This window comes from Salvelinus sp. IW2-2015, linkage group LG1 (genome assembly GCF_002910315.2).
Source record: "Salvelinus sp. IW2-2015 linkage group LG1, ASM291031v2, whole genome shotgun sequence".
Classification (NCBI taxonomy): Eukaryota; Metazoa; Chordata; class Actinopteri; order Salmoniformes; family Salmonidae; genus Salvelinus; species Salvelinus sp. IW2-2015.
Genome location: NC_036838.1, coordinates 13,068,570 through 13,087,119, shown reverse-complemented (window position 1 = coordinate 13,087,119; position 18,550 = coordinate 13,068,570). Strand labels below are relative to the sequence as shown.

Below are 18,550 nucleotides of genomic sequence, written 5' to 3'. Positions count from 1 at the left end.
ATATAGGCATGTCTGTCTATTTCGCCAAATATCTCGCAATGTGTAAATGTATATTTTTTTCAAGTCGGGTGTAACCGGTGTGAAAAGGCTAGCTAGTTAGCGGGGTGCGCGCCAATAGCGTTTCAATCGGTGACGTCACTCGCTCTGAGACCTGGAAGTAGTTGTTCCCCTTGCTCTGTAAGGGTTGCGGCTTTTGTGGCGCGATGGGTAACGATGCTTTGAGGGTGGCAAATCAGGAGAATCTCCTCTATGTAATTATGTAAGTCTGGGCAGCGAGCTCATTTGTCATCGATTACCAGACCAGAAATGGTCAGAAGTTCTTATTTTTCCCTACTTTTTCATTACGCAAACATAAGCACAGTTGACACCATCGAGGTGCGGATGTTTACTTTCTACACAAGTCGTTTTTTTCCAGTTTCGTCCGAACAGATTGTAGTGGTAAAATACATTTTTAATGGAATTCATTTTTAATGGAATTCTCAGCATCACTCCAGTCAAAACAGGTTCTGCGAACGTTCGATTCCATCAATTTGCTATGGGCTCGCGCTAGTGTTCCAGTTTAGCCAACGTTCTTAAGCCGTTTTTCAGCCTTGGATGAATTTTGACTCATTCTATTGTTGAGCCTATAGATAGCCAGAGCAAATTTACGAAAGCACCTGAATGTCCATTAATAAAGCACAACGACTATACCATTTAGCTAAGCTAAGAATGACGAGAATAATCAAGTCATTAAACGTTGGGTAATTAGTTAGCCTATAGTTAATATACTGGCAAGTTTGATGTATAACTAACGTAAACTCGTACATCGCCTTGGTCCGTACAATTGCCCTTATTTTAGCGCCCCAAAAACGTAATACTTCCAGATCAACTGTAATGTGCTTTACAATGGTATTGACAAATTCTCCCCTTTCCAACAAAATCAATTACATGACCTAAACACTGCCCGTTTCTGCATAATTCAAGCAGGCAATGAGCCCCGTCGGGTCTTTTTAAAAATGGTGGGTGGGGAAGCGAAACTAATGCGTGATAGTGAGTAGGACAGATGTCGTGTGGGAAAATTGCTTTTTTCACTTGATCTGTCAAACTTATCACCTTATCGCCTCTAAAATGTAAATAAAACACTATAAAGAGTTTATATAATGTGTCATTACATACCTATTTGAAGGTTTGTGTCGAATTTGAATCGGGTTTTTAGGGCGGTGCTAAAGTGATCTTAGAAGTAAACAGGGGCTTTGAGAATGATGATCGCATGCAATGATGACGAAAAAAATGACTAGGTATCCCCCCTTACCCCCGTCACTGTCCATTTCTTGTTTTTAAACGATGAGAGAAGTGCTACACCTGGTGGAGAGAGATTGTAAGACAGAAATAGTTGCTTTATGCGTGCTGTACGTTACGACATGACACGTCACGATGTAACGGAGGGTCAGTTTTTTCAACTTTTCTCCAATACTATAGAGTCATTACCATGTCGATTAACGCTTGAATAGAAACCTAGTTCACACCCCCGATTTTGAAGTCAACACAGTCGCTACAGTCCCATTCGTTTTCTTTTTTAGCCTCGTTTGAATGTCGCGGTTACGCACATTTGTACGGAATGGGGTGAGTTTACGTTACTAACGTTAGGTAGCTAGCTAACATACCGGTACATACTGCTGTAATGATATGCTATGTGGTTCGTAAGGACAGGGTTGCTAACAAATTGTCAGCCAACATAACGTGTAAGGTAACTTATTTGAAAAGTTCTTACTTTATTACATTGAGTAGCAAGCTACCCCTTGGTCGTTAGGGCAAATCTGGTCTGTGATAGGAGGGGGGGGTTTCACATCTAGCTCGGGTATTAGACCATTCTTTAGTAAAGGTTGAATAGTCTATTGTTCAGCTAGTAGCCCTACTCCCCAACTTGCAACAAATTGCTGTTCCCATCTCATTCCTTGTGCGTCAAGAATTCTGCATACAGTAGCACGTTTGTATGAGGTATGGTTATTCACAGGCAAATGGTTATATGCTATGGAGGTACATTTGTCTCTTTTTGTCGAGAGCAAAACCTTTTTTATTTTCAATCAAAAATAATTGTTCTGAAAGCAACTTTTTTTTCGACACAAGGACAGTCAAAGCGGACACCTACGAAGATGGCATCTCAGGTAAGCAGCGCTGGGCTGTATTGACGTATCCTAAAAATGACATCTGCTGCTTTAGATTGAACGGTCATATCTCAGTTATTGTTTTCATGTCTATAAAAAGATAAGCTGTTTGCTTTACTTTCAGAGAGCGAGCTGACCAAGGGGTCGAAAATGTAGATATTGCCAGATGTTCACTGTCCGAGGAACAGGCCGTGGAAGCTTTATTGCTGGCAAAAGTGTCCATAACCAGAGGTAATTAAACTGTTCTGTGTTATTTTTCTCCATCTCTGCCTGTCTTGTTGTACATGGAACCTGTCTCACATGCATTAATTAAAAAACCCTTAAGATGTAAGCTGCTAATTTTCAGATTTACACCACATAAACACAGCCATTTTCACTGGACTATCTGTTGCTGCCAAGTCATGATTTCCCTGGGGGTTAGCCTTGCAATAACCAAGTGGTGAGCAACATAGCCCTCTATATTTAAATGTTTCAGGTACACTCCGATAGGTGTCTGCGTCACATACAGTATCTTCAATTGACATTATCTTCTATTGTTTGTCCTTGTATGTCTGTTTTTCAGCATAAAGTACTCTGTAGCCACTTAGTGTGGACACCAGGTGAGACCACACACACAAAATAACTGTCTCTTCTTCACTTCATCCCTCTCCCCCTTCTCACCTAAATCCTCTAGGTTATATCAACTGGCTGACACAGAGGGCACAGCATGATCATAGGTGAGATGTCACTTGGTCGGGTCAACAGGAAGTATTATTAACTTCTCTAGGGTAGGGGGCAGCATTCGGAATTTTGGATGAAAAGCATGTCCAAATTAAACTGCCAGCTACTCATCCCCAGAAGATAAGATATGCATATTATTAGTATATATTTGGATAGAAAACTCTGAAGTTTATAAAACTGTTTGAATCATGCCTGTGAGTATAACAGAACTTATTTAGCAGGCGAAACCCCGAGGACAAACCATTCAGATTTCTTTGTTTTTAGGTCACTCTTTTCAATGAACTTTCATTGGGAAACCAGATTTCTAAGGGACATGCTTGCAGTTCCTACCGCTTCCACTGGATGTCAACAGTCTTGAGGAATTGGTTGAGGTTATTCCTTTGTGTAATGAAGAAGTACGGCCATCTTGAACGAGAGTCACTCGACGTGTCCTGTTTGTTAGAGGCGCGAGACCAGAAAGCATGCTACAGTTGGTTTTAATCCTGTATTGAACACAGATCATCCCGTCTTCAATAATTTTATCGATTATTAACTTAAAAAATACCTAAAGTTGTATTACAAAAGTAGTTCGTACTTTTTTGAGAAATGTCCTCTGGTCTGATGAAACAAAAATAGAACTGTTTGGCCATAATGACCATCGTTATGTTTGGAGGAAAAATGAGGAGGCTTGCAAGCCAAAGAACACCATCCCAACCGTGAAGCACAGGGGTGGCAGCATCATGTTGTGGGGGTGCTTTGCTGCAGGAGGGACTAGTACACATCACAAAATAGATGGCATCATGAGGGAGGAAAACTATGTGGATATATTGAAGTAACATCTCAAGACATCAGTCAGGAAGTTAAAGCTTGTTTGCAAATGGGTCTTCCAAATGGACAATGACTACAAGCATACTTCCAAAGTTGTGGCAAAATGGCTTAAGGACAACAAAGTCAAGGTATTGGAGTGGCCATCACAAAGACCTGACCTCAATCCTATAGAAAATTTGTGGGCAGAACTGAAAAAGTGTGAGGCCTACAAACCTGACTCAGTTTCACCAGCTCTGTCAGGAAGAATGGGCTGAAATTCACCCAATTTATTGTGGGAAGCTTGTGGAAGGCTACCCGAAATGTTTCACCCAAGTTAAACAATTTAAAGGCAATACTACCAAATATTAATTGAGTGTATGTAAACTTCTGACCCACTGGGAATGTGATGAAAGAAATAAAAGCTGAAATAAATCATTCTCTCTACTATTATTCTGACATTTCACATTCTTCAAATAAAGTGTTGATCCTAACTGTCCTAATACAGGGAATTTTTACTAGGATTAAATGTCAGGAATTGTGAAAAACTGAGTTTAAATGTATTTGGCTAAGGTGTATGTAAACTTCCGACTTCAACTGTATATATTTTTTGCTTGAAAAAAATGTGGGTCGCCACTGCCTGTATATAGCTATCTTTTGGATACACACTCTCTATCAATTTCACCTATGCCATGGTAGTCACTGCTAGACTGGTAGCTATCAGAAGCAGAGTAAACATGTTAGTTTGTTCATTCTATCTTAGACTAACGTTAGCTAACGTAAGCAAATATGAATAGGTCAATCTGTTAGCCTTCTATTCCACACTTGTCTGGAAAACATTCCATTACTAAAAATAGAATTGTCCATATAGCTAACTCACTCTCTGTGTTGGTCGCAATGATGAATGTGCATAAATTGTCTATGGTTGGTTAGTTGGTTCTCAGCTGGCTAGCAATCGTGCTTCCATTTTAGTGATGCTTGCTAGCTAAGAGCAAGCTAGCCATATTGAAATGTCCATTTTAGGTGTACCAAGCTAGCCAGTCAGATAGCGATCAATACAAATAATGGGGTGGTTCAATTGTTTGTGTATTTTGTTATAGGTGGTACAGAATCTGTTTCCACCACCATGTGCTTCCAACCCCTAGCTCTGCACAAGGTGAAGGTAAGTTGTCAAAAATATTTACAAGCTAACGGCTTAGATACATTTACAGTAAGCATGGCATAAGCATGAATTGGGTAGTGTTTGTATGGTTTGTGTTATGGGGTGGTTAGAGGTAGCCTGATGACCACAGAGTACCTTCCAGACCATGTAATCAATTTAGACGACCCCTTTTCACCTTTATTTGGAGTCCTTCCACAGCGCCATGTTGCAAAATACCCCAAAGCGGCATAATTCTGCGTACACAAGCATGAGGGAGTGGACACACCTTGCAGTTAGGGAGCACAACAAGGTTGTGGGACAGAAACCAGCAAGGGACACTGAAAGGTAGAAAATCAAGACTACAACAGTAATCACAACCACCTCATTCTTCTCTCTGCAGATTCTCAAAACACAAATAAAAAAACATGTCTACAAAAATCCTCTGCCAAGGGGTACTATTGACAAGAATGATATGTCAAAGTCAATAGGCTGGAGGAGGTTTACAGACAGGTCTTTGAGATGAGGAAGGATTTTTTTGTGCATGGTAGTGTTTAGAGACAGTAAATGTATTGTCGTATATGAGAGCGATTGAGAAGTGCCATTTCTCCTTAATCTCCCAAACACAACAATACATACTCTGTAAGAACTGCCCCCCTAAGACTTTTCACACTTTCTGCAGCCCGTTCACTTTGTTGACTGCTCTTCCTCTCAAGGGCAGCTCCCAATGTCCCTCATTTTCCTTAAACAATACACTAGCCTGTCTCTAAACACTTAGATCCCATTCGGTTAACACCTTTACCAACAAAGGCGAATTGCCCTACATCCCTTACAGAAAAAGTGTAAAATGCTAACGCCACAACCATGTCTTTCCAAGAGACGTGCAGTACCAGTAGATCTTCTGCAAGAGGTCCAAACAGTTGGTGGTTAAGAAGCCCTACACCACTTCCGGCAGAGTCTTATCCAGCTGGCCGTACACCGCAGACAGGAAAATAACCTTTGCCACAAGCACAAAGAGTCTCAGCTTCCCCATCCCACCATGCCAAACACCATTGCCAAAGACGGATAAAGGGCTATTGCTGCATTTACACAGCCAGCCCAAATTCTGATCCTTTTTTCATTAATTTGTCTTTTGACCAATCAGATCAGTTCTGAACAAGATCTGATGTGATTGGTTAAACGCAAAAAAAAAATCAGAATTGGGCTGCCTGTGTAAACGCAGCCAGTGTGGCTCAGCATAAGACCATGTAGAACCACTAAATTAAATATGGATATTTTCTATCAATCTTCAAAATTTGTCTGCCTTTATGGATTTACAGAATATGTTTATATACATCTAAAACACAGGGGAGTGTACACTGTTCAATGTTAACTAAGAAAGAGAACTGGGTATTTAACAAGAATCTTACATTCACAGTTGAACTGTGCCAGCATAACGTCAACAGTAGGGTAGGCTAGTTGAACATGCATACATTTAGAACAATATCTAGCCTAATAGAAAGAAATATGGCATAAACCTGAACTTCTGTATAGTGACCAGACTGTACAAATGTACGTAGGTAGGTAGGTAGGTAGGTAGGTAGACAGTATCTAGATACAGTCATGTCTAACAGGCATGCTTAGGCAAAATATTTCTATAGTAAAACCAGCTTCAGTTTTAGAGATTTACAACAGTAAATTATTGTTGTATTGTTTTTCCTTACTGTTAGTAAACTTAGCTAGCTAGCTTGCTTATTTACATCTGTTTGGAATCTTATTTTGTGTCATGCCTATAATTTTGTGAGATTAAAATGCATCCACTGTCATAATCATAACCAATATCAACCCTCGTCAATGATGTTACATAACTAGTAGCACAATTATGTACAATTGCTGATGTTACATATTTGCTAACAAGTTACAAACGTAAAGTGTGGCTAAATAGCCAACTCCAGTCGTGCTAATGTTTGCTGGTAAACATAGCTTTGGGTGGCTGGTTGTAACATTGTAACTTGCTGTTTAGTAACTATATCTACTACTAAAAAGAGAAAAGGTTTTATTGTAAAACCTCTTCTCTTTTTAGTCATAGATATGGCTACCGGTAGATGTTTAGCTAGCTACACTACATGACTAAAAGTATGTGGATGCCTGCTCGTCGAATATCTCATTCCAAAATGCATTAATATGGAGTTGGTCCCACATTTGCTGCTATAACAGCTTCCACTCTTCTGGAAAGCCTTTCCACTAGATGTTGGAACATTGCTGCGGGGATTTGCTTCCATTCAGCCACAATGGCATTAGTGAGGTCAGCACTGATATTGGACGATTAGGCGTGGCTCGCAGTCGGCGTTCCAATTCATCCCAAAGATGTTGGATGGGTTTGGAGGTCAGGGTTCTGTGCACGGGGGCATTGTCATGCTGAAACAGGAAGGGACCTTCCCCACAAAGTTGGAAGCACAGAATCGTCTAGAATGTCATTGCATGCTGTAGCGTTAAGATTATCTTTCACTGGAACTAAGGGGCCTAGCCCGCACCATGAAAAACAGCCCCAGACCATTATTCCTCCTCCACCAAACTTTAGATTTAGCACTATGCATTCGGTCAGGTTGCGTTCTCCTGGCATTCACCAAATCCAGATTCATACGTAAGACTGCCAGATGGTGAAGCGTGATTTATCACTCCAGAGAACACGTTTACACTGCTCCAGAGTCCAATAGTGGCGAGCTTTACAACACTCCAGTCGAAGTTTGGCATTGCGCATGGTGATCTTAGGCTTGAGTGCGGCTGCTCGGCCATGGAAACCCATTTTTATGAATCTCCCGGCGAACAGTTCATGTGCTAACATTGCTTCCAGAGGCAATTTGGAACTCTGTATTGAGTGTTTGCATGCAATTATATACACCGGTTAGCAACGGGTGTGGCTAAAATGGTCTTGTATATTTAGCAATAAATGTGCCAATAGGAGCATCGCTGAAAGACGTCCAATCAAACAAGGACAACCATATCTACACACAACAATGTACAGTATGATCGGTATAACAGAGGCTTCGTGGAATGCCACAAAGCAAGACTACAGAGCTTTCCAATTTATCCCCCCCAACTACAGTCCCGCTTTAAATGACGTGTAGCTTTGAAAAGCTTCATAAAGCCTTCATAATGCCTTCATAGGCACTACATGTGTTACAAAGCATCTATAACCGTAAATCATGCTTTATAAAGGGTTAATCTCTTGACACAATGATGAAAATAATCATGGCCTCTAAACCTTCAAGCTGCATACTGGATCCTATTCCTACTAAACTGCTGAAGGAGCTGCTTCCTGTGCTTGGCCCTCCTATGTTGAACATAATAAACAGCTCTCTATCCACCGGATGTGTACCAAACTCACTAAAAGTGGCAGTGATAAAGCCTCTCTTGAAAAAGCCAAACCTTGACCCGGAAAATATAAAAAACTATCGGCCTATATCGAATCTTCCATTCCTCTCAAAGTTTTAGTAAAAAAGCTGTTGCGCAGCAACTCACTGCCCTTTCTGAAGACAAATAATGTATACGAAATGCTTCAGTCTGGTTTAGACCCCATCATAGCACTGAGACTGCACTTGTGAGGTGGTAATGACCTTTTAATGGCGTCAGACCGAGGCTCTTGCATTCTGTCCTCGTCTAACCTGACCTTAGTGCTGCCTTTGACACCATCGGATCACACATTCTTTTGGAGAGACTGGAAACCCAAATTGGTCTACACGGCAAAGTTCTGGCCTGGTTTAGATCTTACTGTCGAAAGATATCAGTTTGTCTCTGTGAATGGTCTGTCCTCTGACAAATCAACTGTACATTTCGGTGTTCCTCAAGGTTCGCGTTTTAGGACCACTATTGTTTTCACTATTATATTTCCTCTTGGGGATGTTATTCGAAAACATAATGTTAACTTTCACTGCTATGCGGATGACACCACAGCTGTACATTTCAATGAAACATGGTGAAGCCCCAAAATTGCCCCTCGCTAGAAAGCCTGTGTTTCAGACATAAGGAAGTGGACGGCTGAAAACTTTCTACTTTTAAACTCGGACAAAAACAGAGATGCTTGTTCTAGGTCCCAAGAAAACAAAGAGATCTTCTGTTAAATCTGACATTTCATCTTGATGGTTGTAAAGTCGTCTCAAATAAAACTGTGAAGGACCTCGGCGTTACTCTTGACCCTGATCTCTCTTTTGACGAACATATCAAGACTGTTTCAAGGACAGCTTTTTTCATCTACGTAACATTGCAAAAATCAGAAATTTTCTGTCCAAAAATGATGCAGAAAAATTAATCCATGCATTTGTTACTTCTAGGTTAGACTACTGCAATGCTCTACTTTCCGGCTACCCGGATAAAGCACTAAATAACTTCAGTTAGTGCTAAATACGGCTGCTAGAATCCTGACTAGAACAAGAAATTTGATCATATTACTCCAGTGCTAGCTTCCCTACACTGGCTTCCTGTTAAGGCAAGGGCTGATTTCAAGGTTTTACTGTTAACCTATAAAGCGTTACATGGGCTTGCTCCTACCTATCTTCCGAGTGTGGTCCTGCCGTACATACCAATACGTACGCTACGGTCACAAGACGCAGGCCTCCTAATTGTCCCTAGAATTTCTAAGCAACAGCGGGAGGCAGGGCTTTCTCCTATAGATCTCCATTTTTATGGAACAGTCTGCCTACCCATGTGAGAGACGCAGACTCGGGTCTCAACCTTTAAGTCTTTACTGAAGACTTATCTTCTTCAGTAGGTCATATGATTGAGTGTAGCCTGGCCCAGGAGGTGTAAGGTGAACGGAAAGGCTCGTGAGCAACGAACCGCCCTTGCTGTCTCTGCCAGGCCGGTTCCCCCTCTCTCCACTGGGATTCTCTGCCTCTAACCCTGTTACAGGGGCTGAGTCACTGGCTTGCTGGTGCTCTTTCATGCCGTCCCTAGGAGGGGTGCGTCACTTGAGTGGGTTGAGTTACTGGACGTGATCTTCCTGTCTGGGTTGGCGCCCCCCTTGGTTTGTGCTGTGGTGGAGACCTTTGTGGGCTATACTCGGCCTGTCTCAGGATTGTAAGTGTGGTGGTTGAGGATTTCCTCTAGTGGTGCGGGGGCTGTGCTTTGGCAAAGTGGGTGGGGTTATATCCTTCCTATTTGGCCCTGTCCGGGGTTTCTTCGATGGGGCCACAGTGTCTCCTGACCGCTCCTGTTTCAGCCTCCAGTATTTATGCTGCATTAGTTTGTGTCGGGGGCTAGGGTCAGTTGGTTACCTGGAGTACTTCTCCTGTCTTATCCAGTGTCCTGTGTGAATTTAAGTATGCTCTCTCTAATTCTCTCGTTCTCTCTTTCTCTCTGAGAACCTGAGCCCTAGGACCATACGTCAGGACTACCGGGCATGATGACACCTTGCTGTCCCCAGTCCGCCTGGCCTTGCTGCTATTCCAGTTTCAACTGTTCTGCCTGTGGTTACGGAACCCCTACCTGTCCCAGACCTGCTGTTTTCAACTCTTAATGATCGGCTATGAAAAGCCAACTGAGATTTATTCCTGATTATTATTTGACCATGCTTGTCATTTTGAACATTTTGAAATCTTGGCTCTCTCTAATTTTCTCCTTCTCTCTTTCTTTCTCTCGGAGGACCTGAGCCTAGGACCATACGTCGGGACTACCGGCCGTGGTGACTCCTTGCTGTCCCCAGTCCGCCTGGCCTTGCTGCTATTCCAGTTTCAACTGTTCTGCCTGCGGTTTGGAACCCCTACCTGTCCAGACCTGCTGTTTTCAACTCTTAATGATGCGCTATGAAAAGCCAACTGAGATTTATTCCTGATTATTATTTGACCTGCTTGTCATTTATGGAAATTTTGAAAATCTTGGCTCTCTAATTTTCTCCTTCTCTCTTTCTTTCTCTCGGAGGACCTGGGCCCTAGGACCATGCGTCGGGACTGCCGCCCGTGGTGACTCCTTGCTGTCCCCAGTCCGCCTGGCCTTGCTGCTATTCCAGTTTCAGCTGTTCTGCCTGCGGTTTGGAACCGCCACCTGTCCAGACCTGTTGTTTTTCAACTCTTGATGATCGGCTATGAAAAGCCAACTGAAAATTATTCATGATTATTATTTGACCATGTTTGTCACTTATGAACATTTTTGAACATCTTGGCATAGTTCTGTTATAATCTCCACCCGGCACAGCCAGAAGAGGACTGGCCACCCTCATAGCCTGGTTCCTCTCTAGGTTTCTTCCTAGGTTTTGGCCTTTCTAGGGAGTTTTTCCTAGCCACCGTGCTTCTACACCTGCATTACTAGCTGTTTGGGGTTTTAGGCTGGGTGTCTGTACAGCACTTCGAGATATTAGCTGATGTACGAAGGGCTATATAAAATAAAATTGATTGATTGATTAATAAGTGTGACATCACTGTGTGACATAATCGTCAAATGTGACATAAACATGTGCTTTATAAAGGATGACATGTTGTACTGAAGGATGGCATACGCTCTAAAGTGATGTCATGTTAATCACATTACACCTAATCTCCTTCGCCCAAATGCACGGAAGTTCTGAGGGACCAGCCTTCATTAGTTAGGGTTAGGTTTAAAATCTAATTTTAAGAAGCTAAATTGTGGAAATGGGCAGGGTTTAGCCATAATTAGGACTTTTTGACTGTGTTAAGTAGTGACGATGACAAATTCTTTACTCAGGAAGTTCACTCCTATAGACTTCTATGGTCACTCACACTAAGGCCAACTTTGAATAGTTGATATCCCAGGCTTATATGTGCTGTGTTTGCAATAACCTGGGGACGACGTTACACCAAGAAACACTTACCTTGATGGAAGTCCCCAACCAAAAGAAATTAAAAGTGTCTTTCTTCTGGAACCAAGTTGCATGTTCCTGAGTACACAAACAAAAACTAGCCATAACTCACGGTGCTGGGCCCAGTCAGTTCTTTGACACATTCACCCACTCCCCCGCTGAAAGATCAGCCACAAAATGTTGGCACTGATTCAACAGGTTGGAATCAAGCCCTGGTCCCCAGCATGGGAACAGGAGAGGAATACCTGATGTGGTAGTCTCAGGTTGGACTCCTCCAAATCATCTTGGTTCTGACACACAAACACAAGCTTTGCAGGTCCAAAGAAACCATTTAAATAACCTGTGGATCATGAGAGAACCTTCATAAATCAGCAGTATGTTAATACCTACTATAAAGTCAGAGACCTTTGGTCATTCATAACACATACATTACATAAAGGCTTAATGAAGTAATTACAAATGTATTTAACACTTAGGTAATTATCACTAACAGCTAAAACAAATAAACATTAAAGACATGTTTAATCCATACATTTCCTTTTATTTGTACATTTTTAAAACAATGCAAATACATAAAGTTTCAAAAAGTCCAGCAATGCAATTACATTGAAAATTACAAAAGGCTGTGAATAGTGTAGCTTGTCACTGAACTGGCGGACCAATGGTTCTTGCCTCTCTTCCTGCTGGAGGTACTGCATGTTGGTTCAAACCTTAAAAGTATCAACAAAGAAAGTTAGTTAACATATCTACAGTATTTCACTTTAATGTGTATAGTATTGCTTACTAGTTGTTGTCCAATCAATTTTGTAACCACTCCCTCTTCTAATTAGAGCTGATTGGAAAAAGCCGCTCAAAAGAGGACATTGTATTATCATTTCCTTGTACTCCCTGACGAAGGCCATGCAGCCAAAACGCGTCGGATTTTTAAAATGTTGTTTCTATTGAACATGCAATACAAATAAAGGCATTTAATTATTCATATGAAGAGTGCCTTGGTCCTCCTTTATTTTTTATAACCAATTTACCCCTTTAACCAAAGAGCACCTTCTGTCTACCAAAATCTACTATTTTGAACCTTAGCAGCGCTTCCCCTCTTTTTTTTCTACAAGTTAATCATAGCACTTGGGTAGTGCTTAGAGTAAGCAGCTCCACAGTAAATGTTTTTCTGTGTTTTGGGGACATTTTACAACTCATACTATGGATTTTACCCAAGAGGCTACAAGATTTTCCTATTCCCATGAAGAGGGTCAAAGGATTATTACCACTACCTCATTGCTAGATGAGATGACAGCCATAGAGAATAATGGAATGGATTTTGGGATAGGGGGCAGTATTTTGACGTCTGGATAACAAGCGTGCCCAAAGTAAACTGCCTGTTACTCAGGATATTGGATATAATTGGTAGATTTGGATAGAAAACACTCTAAAGTTTCTAAAACTGTTAAAAATAATGTCTGTGAGTATAACATAACTGATATGGCAGGCGAAAACCTGAGGACAAACCATCCAGAAAAAAAAATCAGCCTACCATTGATTCCTATGTCTGTCATTTTTAATATAAAGGGAAAACATCCCAGATTGCAGTTCCTAGGGCTTCCACTAGATGTCAACAGTCTTTAGAAAGAGTTTCAGGCTTGTTTTTGGAAAAATTAGCTAGTTTTTCTAAGTGGCTCCCATTTTGGCTGTAGTGTTTGTTACGCATTCTGGTAAATGCGCGTACTTTGTTGTTTATCTCCGGTAATGACAATAACGATTCTCCGTCTTAAATTGTATCGTTTATTTACGTATTAGGGTACCTAAGGTTTGATTAGAAACGTTGTTTGACTTGTTTGGAGAAGTCTATTGGTAACGTTTGGGATTCATTTTGTATGCATTTTGAAGGAGGGAAACCGGTGGATTGAATCCAGCTAAACTGAGTTTTTGGGGATATAAAGAAGGACTTTATCGAACAAAACGACCATTTGTGATGTAGCTGGGACCTTTTGGAGTGCCAACAGAATAAGTTCTTCAAAGGTAAGGGATTTATTTTATTGCTATTTCTGACTTTCGTGGCGCATTTGCTTGGTTGGAAAATGTTTTTAATGCTTTTGTGTGCTGGGCGCTGTCCTCAGATAATCGCATGGTGTGCTTTCGCTGTAAAGCCTTTTTGAAATCTGACACAGCGGCTGGATTAACAAGTTGTTAAGCTTTTAACTGATGTATGACACTTGTATTTTCATGAATGTTAAATATTACTATTGTTGTCATTTGAATTTTGCACTCTGCAATTCACCGGAAGTTGTCCGCAAGAATCCGCAAGAAGTTAAACAAGGCTTACAGAGACTTGCAACACCTTATGGAGAAAGACACCAAACTTGACCTCAATTCTATCACCTTATCTGACTATTGGAGGAAAGGCCTAATCCCCAGAGGACTCCGTATTATGAAGTTTCCAGCTAATGGAGCACAAGGTAAAACTGAATTTAGAGATAAATGGGAGGCTATTGACCTAATGCTACTTCTAATAGAAGAATCTAAAAAGGACAGACAAGTAGTCCAAACAGAAATTGAATTAAAAAGGAAAATCACAGAACACTGTGACAATTCTAATAAAGCACAATGTGATGAGATCTTGAAAGAGAAAGTAGACACATTCACTCTGACATTGAAGAAAAGCTAAGAAAATTTAGAAGAGATGAAGTAGACTATAGAGATGGCAAGGTCTTTGCCTGGAGAAAACCAACCCGCAAGAATTCAGAATCACATTTGCAGAGGAGGAAGCCTAGATCTTTTTCTTTCAACTTTACGAGCAGTGACAATGAGAATCACCCCAGACACTCAGAGGCCAGCTCCTCCCAATATCTTTTAGACCAGGAAGAGGAGTCACGCAGGTTCCTCAACAAGAGAGTGAGAGGACGCGGAAGAGGCCAACACGGACGGGGAGGAAGAAATCAAGACTATCCAACCACACGGAGCAGGACGAGAACAAGGCTGTGATCAACATTTCTGGAGAACCCTTTTCTGATGATTGTGTAAGGGTCTTGTCTAAAGGACTGTCCTTTGCCACACCATACTCAACTAATGTATTCAATACAAAGACTGACCTATTTCATTTCTACATCTGAAGGCCTGGTACAAGCAAAACATCTCGCCAACTAGACACAAGTGTCTCAGGTCAGGAAGTTTGTGCCCTCAAAAACACCTTTTAAGCCCAAGTCCACCTTTTGTCCCATTGTCCAGAATGCCAAAGTAAATACATTTGCCAAGAAGGTGAATTTTGATGTGGAGAATCTATTTAAGGGTCAAATTGACTCTAACCAAACACAACGTAATCTTTCTAAGACAGAGAGGGATGCAGTTCAATCATTGTCCAAAAATGGACGGATTGTGGTTAAAAAACAGACAAAGGTGGCGCTACAGTAGTGTGGAGTAAAGACATATGTGACAGAAGCCTACCATCAATTAGACAATGATGAATTATACCATATCTCTTACCCTATAGAGGACCTAAAAACTGAATTGAAAGGGATCCTCACAGAAGCTGAGAATGGCTTCATTTCAGACATTGAGTTCAAATGTCTTTTTAATGGCAGTCTGGCTTCTTTTTATCTTCTTCCAAGTCCATAAGAATCTTGAAAAACCCCTAGGCAAACCAGTCATTAGTGGTAATGAAAGTCTGACAGAACCCATCTCTAAGTACATTGATTACTTTATTAAGCCTTTTCTGCCATCACAGCCTATCTTCAAGATACCACAGATGTGTTGAACAAAATTAAGGAATTGAACAATATAGGTACCAGCTTCCTTTTTAGTCACCATGGATGTGGAGTCTCTATACACCGCCATTGAACATGAACAAGGATTGGCAGCTATGGACCATTTCTTGAGTAACCGGCCTGAGACTTAGATGCCTCCTACAGAATTCACTGTCTCACTGACTGAATGGACTCTTAATAATAACATCTTTGTCTTTCAGGACCGTATTTTTAAACAAGTCAAAGGATGTGCCATGGGAGCTTGCTACAGCCCTTCCTACGCTGGTTTGTACTTGGGTAAATGGGAAAATGATTTCATTTTTGGATCCTTCTAATAACCAGTTCTTTGACCGGATTATATGGTGGGGGCGCTATATTGATGTTTGCCTGTTCTGGTCCGGCTCAGAAGATTAACTTATTTCCTTCCACCAATACCTTAACAGCATTAACCCTAACATCAAACTAACTATGGAGTACAGCAAGGATAACATTCCTTTTTTGGACCTTGACATCAGTAAAAAAGACAAAGGTTGTTTGCACACAAATCTGCTGAATTGGAGAATCGCTTCTTGAATCGGGGCTACAGCGCTCAGGTCCTGAAATATGCAGGTATAAGGGCCAGACAACTTGACAGAGAGAACTTGTTGCAAAGGGGAGTGCCTTGTGATACATCAGAGAGTGTACTTTGTTACAAAATACAGCATTGAAGCAGAGAACAATCAAATAATCATTAAAAATAATTAGGGAATCATCCAAAGCGATACACTACTACGCCAAGTCTTCCCAGAGCCACCATTCATAAGCTTTAAGAGATGTCCTACCCTAAATGACAAATTAGCCCACAGCTATCTGTCAAAAAAACTTGGCTAGACCACAAACCCAAGGGCTCTTTTAAATGCAACCAGTGCAACCATTGCAGAAATATTGCACAGAAAAAGTATTTTGTTGACACAGCTTCTAAAATGGAGTATCACATCAAGCATTTCATTAACTGCAAAACCACTCATGTCATCTACAGATTGGAATGTCCACAGTGCAAGGTGTTCTACATTGGACGGACAAAGAAACGCCTTCAAGACTGCTTAGTGGAACACAAGTATGCCATACGGGTAGGCAATGATGACTACCCCATGGCAAGGCACTACAAGTCCTTACACCATGGCAACCCTGCCTCCCTACAAACTATGGGTATTTATCATGTTCCGGCCTCAAATAGAAAAGGGGACCGTCTTAAACAGCTAAACCAAAGGGGACGTTTTGGGATTTACAAATGACAGGCCACTAAGTACCCTGGTCTAAATTAAGATATGGATTTCTCGCCTTTTATGTAGGGTCGTGATAGGACCATTTGCTGTCATCTAGTGGACATGTTGCTCTATTGCCCTCAGCTATGTTTACTGTTGTTGTCCATGTTTGCTGTGGTCTAGTGTACTATGGAATAGATTGCTTTCCTTTTCTTGGCACTTTGCCCAGTCATATTTAAGGTTAGAACTACCTTTCTAAGCGTTCTGATGTTTCTAGCATGGCGTAAACATTAACATTATTTCCCTTTAATGTGTAAAGTATTGCTTACTAGGCGTTGTCGAATCTATTTTGTAACCACTCCCTCTTCTAATTAGGGCTGATTGGAAAAAGCTGTTCAAAAGAGGACATTGTATTATAATTTATGTGTACTCCCTGGCAAAGACCATGCAGCCCGAAACGCGTCGGGTTTTTAAAACTTTGTTTCTATTGAACATGCCATACAAATAAAGCCATTTTAATTAATTATATGAAGAGTGCCTTGGTCCTCCTTTATTTTTGATAAAGTTAGCAAATGCCTTTGTCCCCCCATCTGGATAAGGGCATTTCTGTGCTGTGCCAGAAACTCTAAATGGGAAGATGGTAAACTCCATTCAATTCGTATTATTATATTCCTCTTTCATTTACAAATCTCGCGACGTGGCTGTATCTAGGGGGATTTGTATTTAGCTAAGCCTGCTAGCTAGTTAAATTTAGGCTAGTTAGCGATTGCTGTTAAGTCAGCGAACTTATTTGAAATACCAATTGAGGTAGCTACATTATGTAATCTAACTGAACACTTAACCACTACAAACTAATTTAAATTACAATACATAACTTACTTGTTTTTTGCTGTCCAGTGGCAGCACAAGTGGGAATTTTGATTCGCGAACTCGTCACATGATCAGCCTCTCGTCAACACAAAAAAGTACTTCCGTGTCATGAAATATTTGTATATATATTTTTAAATGTCTCATGTAATAGTAGAAAAGTGTCAATAACCATTCATGATATATGACATTTTGTTGTCTGAACATTAACAATGATTTATATTTGTTCATATTTAAGTGGCATTTGTTTTTGTTTTTTAATCGCGAATCACTGTATATGGAATAGATACTGTATTGGCTTAGAGCAAGAACTGTTCTGCGTGCTGCAGTAAAAGTATTGTAGGGAATACTCATGAGGGTCTGTAAAATGTATATATGGTGTCATTTCATAGGGCTCTGAATAATACGGATTGCTGCTGGACTGTTACTCCACCCATTCCATCCGAGTCCAAATCACATCACGTGCGTGTACTGCACTACAGAAACCCGCCAACGAAACAACAATGTAGGGCAGTCTCACTGATTTAAATGGCAACTTCAATTAAAAATAAAGTTGCCGAGGTTATTCGCAGACCTCAAAAGTCAGACCCTGATATGGTTTGAGCATTGTTGTGAAGACAGAAAATAGTTTTTCTATTAAAAAAGTGAAAAAAATGGTGTAAACAAGAAAAAAATGGGGAAATCTGAAACCTGAAAGGCCCTACCAACGTTTTTCGCATGATTGTGTGTCATCCTGCAGCACAGCATTTTGGGGGAAATTGAGATCAGGTCCAATATTGTCTATGCACCCAAGAAGGAAAGAGGTTGGGCCATCCTAAAAATGTTTTAGTGAAATATAATATTTCAAATTTAGCAGACGCTTTTATCCAAAGCAACTAACATTCATGCGTGAATACATTTTTATGTATGGGTGGTCACGGAAATCGAACCCAATATCCTGGCATTGCAATGCTCTACCAAGATGCATGACGGGGTTATTAATGCTTTGTGAAGCCTCAATTTAATATGGTTTATAATGCATTTATTAAGCCGTGCTTATGCCACCCTTTATAAAGCACAGGTTGATGTCATATTTGAATAGTGGGTTATGTCACATTTGACATTGGTGGTTATGTCACACTTACTGTATG

At 40.9% G+C, this 18,550-nt stretch overlaps 2 long non-coding RNA genes across 4 annotated transcripts; one reads left to right on the top strand and one right to left on the bottom strand.

The window, feature by feature from the left end:
- Positions 1-1,934: 1,934 nt before the first annotated feature.
- LOC111961495 (uncharacterized) lies at positions 1,935-17,081 on the top strand. Of its 3 annotated transcripts, XR_002877004.2 has the most exons (8): positions 1,935-1,977; positions 2,107-2,144; positions 2,269-2,375; positions 2,707-2,743; positions 2,818-2,860; positions 4,748-4,809; positions 15,531-15,606; positions 16,328-17,081. It is a non-coding gene; the product is annotated as an uncharacterized lncRNA (long non-coding RNA). The 3 variants fall into 3 exon arrangements; XR_011475157.1 differs by lacking the exon at positions 15,531-15,606; XR_011475154.1 differs by lacking the exon at positions 16,328-17,081 and having other exon boundaries at positions 15,531-15,705.
- On the bottom strand, positions 12,096-17,691 carry LOC111961490 (uncharacterized). The gene is made up of 2 exons (XR_002877003.2): positions 17,433-17,691; positions 12,096-12,285 (listed from the first exon to the last, which is right to left on the bottom strand). It is a non-coding gene; the product is annotated as an uncharacterized lncRNA (long non-coding RNA).
- Between the last annotated feature and the right edge of the window lie 859 nt (positions 17,692-18,550).